This window comes from Cyprinodon tularosa, unplaced genomic scaffold, assembly GCF_016077235.1.
Source record: "Cyprinodon tularosa strain WSP-4 unplaced genomic scaffold, ASM1607723v1 ctg372, whole genome shotgun sequence".
NCBI classification, from domain to species: domain Eukaryota; kingdom Metazoa; phylum Chordata; class Actinopteri; order Cyprinodontiformes; family Cyprinodontidae; genus Cyprinodon; species Cyprinodon tularosa.
Genome location: NW_024039088.1, coordinates 113,322 through 123,097, shown reverse-complemented (window position 1 = coordinate 123,097; position 9,776 = coordinate 113,322). Strand labels below are relative to the sequence as shown.

Below are 9,776 nucleotides of genomic sequence, written 5' to 3'. Positions count from 1 at the left end.
AAAGGCTCATTTTTAATGCGTTGTTACAGGAGTCCTACCTAAAATCTGCAAAGTAAAACAATACAGTTAAAATTCTTGCAATCTAGGTGTGGTAGATTTTGAGCAAGATTCAGATGCTGTCTCATTAAATCCAGCAGAATAACCATTCAGTCCAGATAACTGAAGCCTCACTGATCAAGGAATGGATTGATCTTAAATTGGTAGAAAACTTTTATTTCATGTGGATGGACCTATTGTTTAACAGCGTCTTACAACATGTTCACAGCTGAGCTGTAGACCCAGAGTTCATCAAGGATCAACTGTTAATGTGAAAACTACAAGTATTACACTCTCAAATCTTGTCTTTATGTGGGAATAACAAGAAAAGCAAAGTTTTGGATGAAAGTCAAAGCCAGTTATAAAGTCCATTTAAATGCAGTCATAAATGTAACCCTCTGAGATAAATGCTTGTTTATTTTATTATATATAACCCTAAACACCCCATCTAATTCCGCTTTAGATACTTAACGAAGAATGCCCAAAAGGGTTGGGCTCTGAGGACCCTAAACTGCAAGATACATAAAAACACATACCAAAATGTTCTTAGTGGGCTATTAGGAAAAACATGCTATACTGTAGTAAAACCGTCTTTTGAAAAACTTCGTATAAAAAAACTTGTATTCTTTCACACGTTCTATTTAAAGGGATAACACATTAAATTTCAGGTGACAAAAAGGTAATGTGCATAGGCCTAGTGGTTTTAATAGAATAGAATAGAAATGTCCCTTAGAATGGAATAGAATTTTTCCTAAGAAAGGAATTGAATAGAATCGTCTCTCAGAATGAAATAGAATAGAGTAGTACAGAATGTCCCTCATAATAAAATAGAACAGAAAAGCATTGTCCCTCTGGATAAAATAGAATAGAAATGTCCCCCAGACTGGAAAAGAATAGAATAGAATAGAATAGAATAGAATAGAATAGAATAGAATAGAATAGAATAGAATAGAATAGAAATGTCCCCCAGAATGGAATAGAATATTCCCTAAGAATAGAATAGTATAGAATTGTCCCTCAGAATAGAAAAGATTAGAATAGAATAGAATAGAATAGAAATGTCCCTCAGAATGGAATAGAATTTTTCCTAAGAAAAGAAAAGAATAGAATCGTCTCTCAGAATAAAATAGAATAGAGTAATACAGAATGCTTACAATATGGAGGAATTGGGAAACTAGATGCTCTCTAAACTTCCTGTTCTCAAAAGTGAAAGTAAGAATATATTATTGCGTAATTTCCTTTACCGTCTAATGTACATGTAGCCTCATGCTACACAGCTGCCCTCGGGAATAAAAAGCCTTTTTAAAAAACTTTAGAGGGAGACTTGAAGGATTTGCTTTGTGAAGCTGCTGCACCTTCTTCTTTGACAGATTCCAGCTGTGCCAGGTGTGCAAAAACTCACTTTTTATTCACAACCAGGAGGTAAGATCACCAACTTCTCATTACTTCTCTGTCTGTTCTCGGTCCCATGTATAGATAGCTATTTATAAGGAGCTTGATGTTCACATGCAAAGCTTTGTAGACTATTAATTGTGCGTAAATGATTTATAGTTCTAGTTTTAAAACGTTCATTAGACAGGTTCAGTTTAAAAACTTGATTAAGTCACACATCTAAAATATAGACTATCTAGATCCAGATGTGATTCATCTACATATATCGTTATCTTTTCTTCTACAAAAATGACACCTTTCTGCAACCACAGCATTTAGACAGTCAGCTATAATCGCTTTTTTCCCCCAAATATACCCTCTGATCGCGCTGGGAGACTATTGTATTTATACTCCTCCTCATGTGGGAAGAAAATGTCTGCAAATTGCAGCACCGGAAGAAAGTATAAAAGAAAAACCTTTAATAGCGTCACCAGACAGTAGTTTACTGTCATTAAAATCATGTGTATGCTATCTCAAGTTTATCCTATAAAATTCCTGTTGCTCAAAATTGAGGAATACCCCAAAGCCTGTGACCTATATAGCAAAATACTCATTAAAGTCATTTTAGTTCTGTATGGGATAGAAAACAATTTGAAAACAGATTTCTAAATAAAACAGCTTTAAATAAAGGAATTTCACTTTGGAAAAGCGTCATCATTTAAATAGATAATTCCTACACTAACATTTTTTATACTAATGAAAAAAAACCAAAAAAAAAAAAAAACAATAAACTTACCACAGCGGATTGTAGAACCACAAAACTCTGCAGTTAAAATAACCCATTGTAATCATACTACCATGAAATTCACAACACAGTTAAAACACCACATCATTATCATACCACTGCTCTTGATTTAGAAAAAAAATGTTTTAAATAATAACAAAAACTGATTTTTGCATTTTTTCCCCTTAAAATTGATCTACAACAAGAAATAACTGCTCTATTTACTTGTTGAAGTACCATGAAACTCACGGCACAGTTAAAACACCTCCTCTTAATCATACTACTGCTCTTAATTTAGAAAGAAAAAACTACAACATGCCACAGAGCTGTTATTGCTTGTTATAGAGCGGTAAAAAAAATGACATAAATATATTTAAACTGTTTTTTTCTGACCGGGGTCTCCAGTTTGCATTTTGCACAGATGTGCACAGGTGGTGGAGAAGATCCTGTGGGACTTCCACACACAAACAGACAAAATACTTGTGGCCAACCAACCAGACATTGTTATCATTGATTAGCAGAAGAAGAGGGACATAGTGATCAATGTGGCCAATCAAAAAGATGGAAAACTCAGGAAAGAAGAACACAAGAAAATACCAATAACCAATAAATTCTTAGGTCAAAATACGAAGGTCTCAATGAAGGACAAGAGAGAGCCTTGAACGTAAAGGCAATGGTAGTGATTGTGTTTATTTGAGCCCTCTGGACAGTAATTGGTCCACTGGAATAGTGGCTTCAACAGATACCTGCAGAAACATCATGGATCTCAGTTCAGAAATGTGCAGTTCTTGAATTTAAGATACTTAGAAGAACCCTTAAGGTCCCAGGCTTCTGGTAGAGGACCCAAGCTTCAGATAAAGGAACCACCCACAAAAGGCAAAGGTATTATTATTTTCCTCCAGGGTGTAAATATAAATACATTTTTAGTGTTTTGATTAATTTTTTTTCAAAAATATTGAAAAAAAAAACATATACTAATGATCATAATAATGCAAAAGGAGCTTTATGTGTTCTTTGCTTTGTAAATCACTCATGGTTTATACTGTTTTAAGAGTACCAAGTTGTGTGCCTTTGTAATAGAATGATAAAATCAAGGTCTGGAAAAAAAGTTTTTTTTAAATAAAAAAAGCACAAAACACTAATGATAACAATAATAATGGAAATGTATAAAAGATGAGCCAGCACAGAAACTACTAACTAATTTTCTCTGTTTTCTCTGCAGTGAGCAGACATGGCTGTCAGTGAGCTGCTTCTAAACTATCTGGACGAGTTGACCAAAGACGAGTTTGACAGGTTTAAGTGGTATCTAACAAATCCGGGGCTGGATAATTTTAAACCAATTCCCAAGGCTCACCTAGAAGGTGCAAAGCGAAATAGACACAGTGAACAAGATGATGCAGAACTACAGGGAAGAAGGTGCTTTGAAGGTCACGGTAACCATCCTAAGGAAGCTACGCAGGAATGATCTTGCAGAGAAACTTTCAAAAGAAAAAGCGGGTGAGATGAGATTATTTGATTCCCTTTGTATTGAACGTTCTTCCTCTTCCATGTATGTGTCTTAATAAGCTGCATCTGTTTGTTGTTTCTGCAGGAATGCAAAGCGCTGCATCCTCAACCTCTGCCACCTCTTCTGCGACGCCTGCTGCTGGTCCATCAGTTGTAGCTCACGAAGGAAGCGTGATCATTGCCCCAAACCTCAATAACAGTGGCCATGGAACATGGAATATAAATATTAGAAAAGATGATTAAATTCATACCATAGAATTGTACTTATTTTAACTCAGGTTATATTTTCAAATCAGCTTTACTCCTGAATCTCCAAAGCATCATCAGCATCAGGAGTTAGTGTAATCAATTATTTTCCTCTTTTTTAACATTGTGACATCATCCTTAAATGCAGTTATCTATCTTATAAATCTACACCTGCAGTAGTTGGAACATTCAGCAACACAGAAACATGACAAATTATTTTACCTTTTTTTCTATAAACCCATGTGGAGTATCTTGGATTTCTTTTTTTAGTTGTCAATTGATTTTATGTGTGTGGCGTTCCTCTAAGTCATCGCATACTTCACTCACCTGCCAATGTTTCCTCCTGGTCTGATGCATTACTGATTTTGACTAACAATGTTTAAGAAGCAAGACAAACACAGGTGCAACAAAGTGATGCACAGTTATTATCATAGAACATTTAAACTCTTTAACTAGACTTTTTCAGCAAGACACACTTTAACTCACTTCTATGGCCACTAGTCTGCTGCATAAAACAATGTTTGGTCTGCAAAGTGGTGAAACCAAAATAACAGTGATACATATGTGTTTGCTTTAGACCCATTTTAATCAAAGTTCTTCCTAGCTCATCTCATACCTTTATAATAAGATGTTCACCTATGATTTTCATGTGTATCTGGTGGAGGATTTGTATCATTTCCTATGTTGTTTCTGATATTTTGATGATTTTCTGTGAAGTTTTTTGATGATTTTACTTTTTGAATGTTTTTATGATATAAAGCGCTTTGAATTGCCTTTCCGCTGAAATGTTCTCTATGAATAAATTTCTTACTTACTCCATTTATTTACATGTATTTCAATATTTAACAGCTGAGTTCAGAATGTGTAAAACTTTCTAAACTGACAGAGGCACCAACACAGGCATGTTATATGAGGTCCTAAACAGACTATTTTAGGGACCCCTGTGAGCCATGGCTAATCTTTAATAGTTAACATTTCTTAGCAAAAAGTGGTATTTTGAACAATTAAGCCTTTGTTTGGCTAAAGATATGATGGAAATAATGAATTTACACAATGTTCTATAAGTAAGTTGTAAATAGTTTAGGCTATTGTTGACAATTTTTAGTCTTTTGTGGTCACTTACTAGAAAAAAAAAAGTGAAAAAAGAAATGTAAGAGGGTAACTTCTTATATAAGTCCTTATTAACGTGCATTTTTTTCTCATATAAAAAATGGTAAATGGCCTGTACTTCATCAAACCATAATTGAGTTAATAGCAGAATTATAAATTAAACCATGCATCAGGAACATGATTAACTAATATGAGACTAATTCACTTGGAAAGAGGCACAAGGAAGGGATGCTGTGTTTCAACACTCCTCTTCACCCTTTAGAGCCTTTAAAATCAGTGGATTGGTTCAGATGGCATATGGGGAACGAAACTTGTTCTTTTTTTGCAGGTGGGTTACTGTTAAATAGAACAAACACATTTCAAACACTACACACTTATGGAGATGATTGAAGAATAATGTTCACCAGCGGGTAACAAGATAAACGTTACCAGGTCCTAACACTAAACTATAACCCTAATTATGGAACCTTAACCTCAAAGCTGAAACCAGTTAGGATGAACATTTTCCACGTTTGCTGCACTTATTTCAGTACATACTGATCTAAATAACAGAAAAGCACTTCACAGAATGGGACAGACAAATTTTGCAGTGTATATATATACCTCCCTCTAGCGTTTGCACTGCAAAATTAGTCTGTACCTTTCAACTTAAAAAAAAAGGGTACAGCTATTTGCCTACAGAAATATAATATATTATGCATACGTGTGTTATTTATTTTATTAATACATAACATTTACAGCATGGGATTAAATAACATGGGAAATAACAAACAAATAACAAACTGAAAGTCTGAATTGTTGCGGAGGGCTCCGGCACGCCGCAAGGATAGCTTTCTTGCGGAATTTTCTGCAGCGCCGGAGTGTCTCGGCAACCGCAGCCGGACAGCTCAGCAGCCGGTGAGAGAGGTTTACGTCTTTTTAATGACTTGGAATCACTGCGGCGCCGCACCCACCGCACCGCAACGGTAAGACCGGAGTCGGTGTGGCCTGGGGTTAAGCTTCTTCAGTTGTTTTTTTTCGTATTGTTTCTACAGAGCGCAGAGCTGCGCAGGTAAGCAAACACTCCCAGCTCTCCAAACCAGGTCAGATCGCCCACTTCATTTCTCTATCTGTTCTCGGTCCCATACATAGATGGCTATTTTCAAAGGTTTATAGACTGCTAATTAAATGATTTATAGCTGCAGCTTTAAAACGTTCATTACACACGGTCGGGTTGGGTTAAAAACTACATTTAAAATCGATTGAAGTCACTAATCGAAACTGCTAACTATCTAGATCCAGATGTGGCTCATCTAACATGTTTTAATCAGGGACCTTTTCTAATGAATTGGCCCCATTAATCATTAGTTCAGCTCGTGCCTCTCTTTGCGCCCACCTGCTGTCATTTCCTGCGTACTTTCACTTCCTGAAGGAAACTACTTGATGCAAACGTGGCTATTTAGCCACAGCAGTTTATGTACTGATAAAATATTTGATCAATTTTATCATATACATTTTGTTTTGTTTGTTTATTTTTATGGGTGAACTGAACAAAATGATAACAAACACACACACACATGTCTGGTTGCAGTATTCCAGTGAGGACTTGACTTCTGTTGCCTTCCATTCATTTGTAAGTGATTATTCTAAACCTAACTATAACCAAAACCCAATGCACATCTTGTAGGGTGTAGGAAAAACAAGCAGCCCCTAACCCTTATTATTATCATGGACTATGTTGCATTGGTCTATGACATAGAATTCAGAATAAAGGCTAATTTTGTGTGAGACAGAAAAATGACAAAATGTGAAAGGATTCAATGTGATTTTTGTAAGACTCTGTGCTTTAGTACTCATTGTTTTATACTCTTTTAATAGTACAAAAACATGAACCTTAGTAATAGAATAATATAATCAAGGTCTGCTGAAAAAAATAGTTTCCAACTTAGAAATAAATTCACTAATGATAATAATGAGAAATGTAGAAAATTAAGCCTGTAAAGAAACTGCAAACTAATTCCCTCTGTTTTCTGTGCAGTGAGGAGACATGGCTGTCATTGAGCAGCTTCTGGCGTGTCTGGACGAGTTGACTGACGACGAGTTTGAAAGGTTTAATTTTTTTCTAATGCATCCAGTCCTGCATGATTTAAAACCAATTCCCAAGGCTCACCTTGACAAGAAAAAGCGAACAGATACAGTGAACAGGATGATACAGAACTACATGGAAGAAGGTGCTTTGAAGGCCACGGTAACCATCCTGGAAAAGGTATACAGGAAAGATCTTGTTGAGAAACTTTCTAAAAAACTGCCAGGTGCGATGAGATTCTTTGATTCCCTTTACATTGAGCCTTCATCCTCTTCCATGTATGTTTCCTAATAAGCTGAATATGTTTGTTGTTTATGCAGAAAGGCAAAGCACTTCATCCTCCACCTCTGCCACCCCTGCTGTGCCGCTTGCCGCTGGTCCATCAATCGTAGCTCAAGACAGACGTACGATCAGCAATATCAGTGACTATGGAAAATGGAACATAACTCTTGACAAAAACTAATTTTATAGAATAGAATGTATTGGAACAGGCTATATTTTTTAATTGTAAATTGGATATAATTTTGAGTGCCAAAAGTTTAATCAGTATAAGAAGTTAGTGTAATCCTCTGACATGGGAGTTGGCTTGTAGCTCGTCTGCCTGTGTGTTTCCTGGACGCCTTTTACAGTTGCTTTTTGTATCTCTGCTTCTTTTTCCTCTAACCCCAGTCGGCCTCGGCAGATGGCCGCTCACACTGAGCCTGGTTCTGCTGGAGGTTTCTCCCTGTTAAAAGGGAGTTTTTTCTCTCCACTGTCGCTGCAATCATTCTTAGTGTGAGGGATTGCTGAGTCATGGCAATCAGCTGGTTTTCCTTGGAGTCCTTCCTTCGAGTCAATGAGTCGATGCAATCAATTGGTTTTCCTTAGATAGAAAACTTTGAATTAATTTGACTGTATATTCTGGCAAACAATAAAGTGCCTTGAGATGACATGTGTTGTGAATTGGTGCTATATAAATAAATTGAATTGAATTAATTATTTTCCTCTTTTTTAACATTGTAAAATCATCCTAAAATGCAGTTATTTAACTGGTTGATCTGCAGCTGCTGTAGTTAAAACACTCAGCAACCCAGAACCATAACAAAAAAAAATTATTTGGATTTTGCTGGTCTCCTAAATTTTACCTTTCATTCTATAAACCTAAAAAATATCCAACAAGCAGAACCTACCTATTATTCTCATGTTTCACATTGTGTAGGAATTAATACCTGAGGCACTTAAACGATTCAAGAACATTCATTTCTCTGGCTTTCTTATAGGTTTGTATTGATTTTACATGTATGTCATTCCTCAAAGATTTCCTAGAAAGGCTTCTTCCTGAGGTGCTGCATCACGCATTTTTACTAACAATGTTTATGACACAGATGCAACAAAGGGATGTTATTAGTAAGTTATTATCAAGGAACATTTAAACTATTTAAAAACTGATTTTGTGAGCAAAACATACTTAAACACGCTCTGCAAGGTGGTGAAGCCACTCTGAAAATAACTGAACTACATATGTGATTCCTTAGGAGCTATTTTGATAACAGTTCCTCCTAGTTTATCTCTTACTTTATACTGAGATGTTCAACTGACATTATAATCTTCCTATGATTATCTTGTGGATGAGTTTATGTGATGATTCTCGTGTTTTAAGGATTTTTTTATTTACTTGATTCATTTAATAAATTATTCTACTTTACTTTTTGTCGTTTTTTATGATGTAAATCACTTTGGATTGCCTTCTTATTAAAATGTGCTATACAAATAAATTTCAACTTTTGTTTTGTTTTTTTTAGGGCCCCTTTCATATTGGCCATGCTTGATTTTTATTTAATGAAAATTGCTTAGCATAAAGTCCTAAATATAAGAGGATAACACTGGATTGTTGGCTCTTTTTGAGATGCATTTTTTATATGAAAATGTGAATTTATTCTCTTAAATATGAAGACAACATTCTGATGTTATCACTCTCCAAATGCATTTTTATCTGTAAAGGCTGTATGCCAGTAACTACTCATAGTTTTATACTTAAAAAACAAAGAGATACAACCTGCTTTTCATTTTAGATACTAAAGGAACTCTAAGAATATGAATAAAAGATGGTCGAGCTCCTTACCATATCTCTGGTGATGGCAGGGCTATTTGCAGGATAGCCCTGCCATCCTACAGAGAAAGCATATTTATGCCACTTGTACCCAGGATCACATTCTTTTGGTCATGATCCAGATTTCATGACTTTTAGTGCTGCATTTGATACGGTTGATCATAATATTCTTTTAGAAAGTCTTGAACATTTTGCAGCAATTAAGGGAACAGCACTAGGTGGGTTTAAATCTTATTCATCTGACAGATTTCAGTTTGTTCATATTAATGATAAATCTTCATGCTCCAGCGCTACCTGTGGAGAAGCATAGGGACAAGCTAGGGGCAATTCTCTTTACTATATATATGCTCCCAAATTGGTAAAATTATTAGACAGCATAGGATTATTTCCATTGTTATGCTGGTGATACTCAGCTATATCTGTTTATAAATCCAGATTAAACTAACCCATTACATAGATTACAGGCATGTCTTGAATATGTGGGACTACTGCATCATTTTACCTGCATGGTGGCCATTTTTTCACTCAGAAATACTGGAAAGACCCCCCACACACAGGCGCTGGGTTGA

General features: G+C 35.6%; 1 long non-coding RNA gene across 1 annotated transcript; it reads left to right on the top strand.

The window, feature by feature from the left end:
- The first annotated feature begins 1,254 nt into the window (after positions 1 to 1,254).
- Positions 1,255 to 4,766, top strand: LOC119790857. The gene is made up of 3 exons (XR_005281778.1): positions 1,255 to 1,458; positions 3,414 to 3,688; positions 3,783 to 4,766. It is a non-coding gene; the product is annotated as an uncharacterized LOC119790857 (long non-coding RNA).
- The last annotated feature ends 5,010 nt before the right edge of the window (positions 4,767 to 9,776 follow it).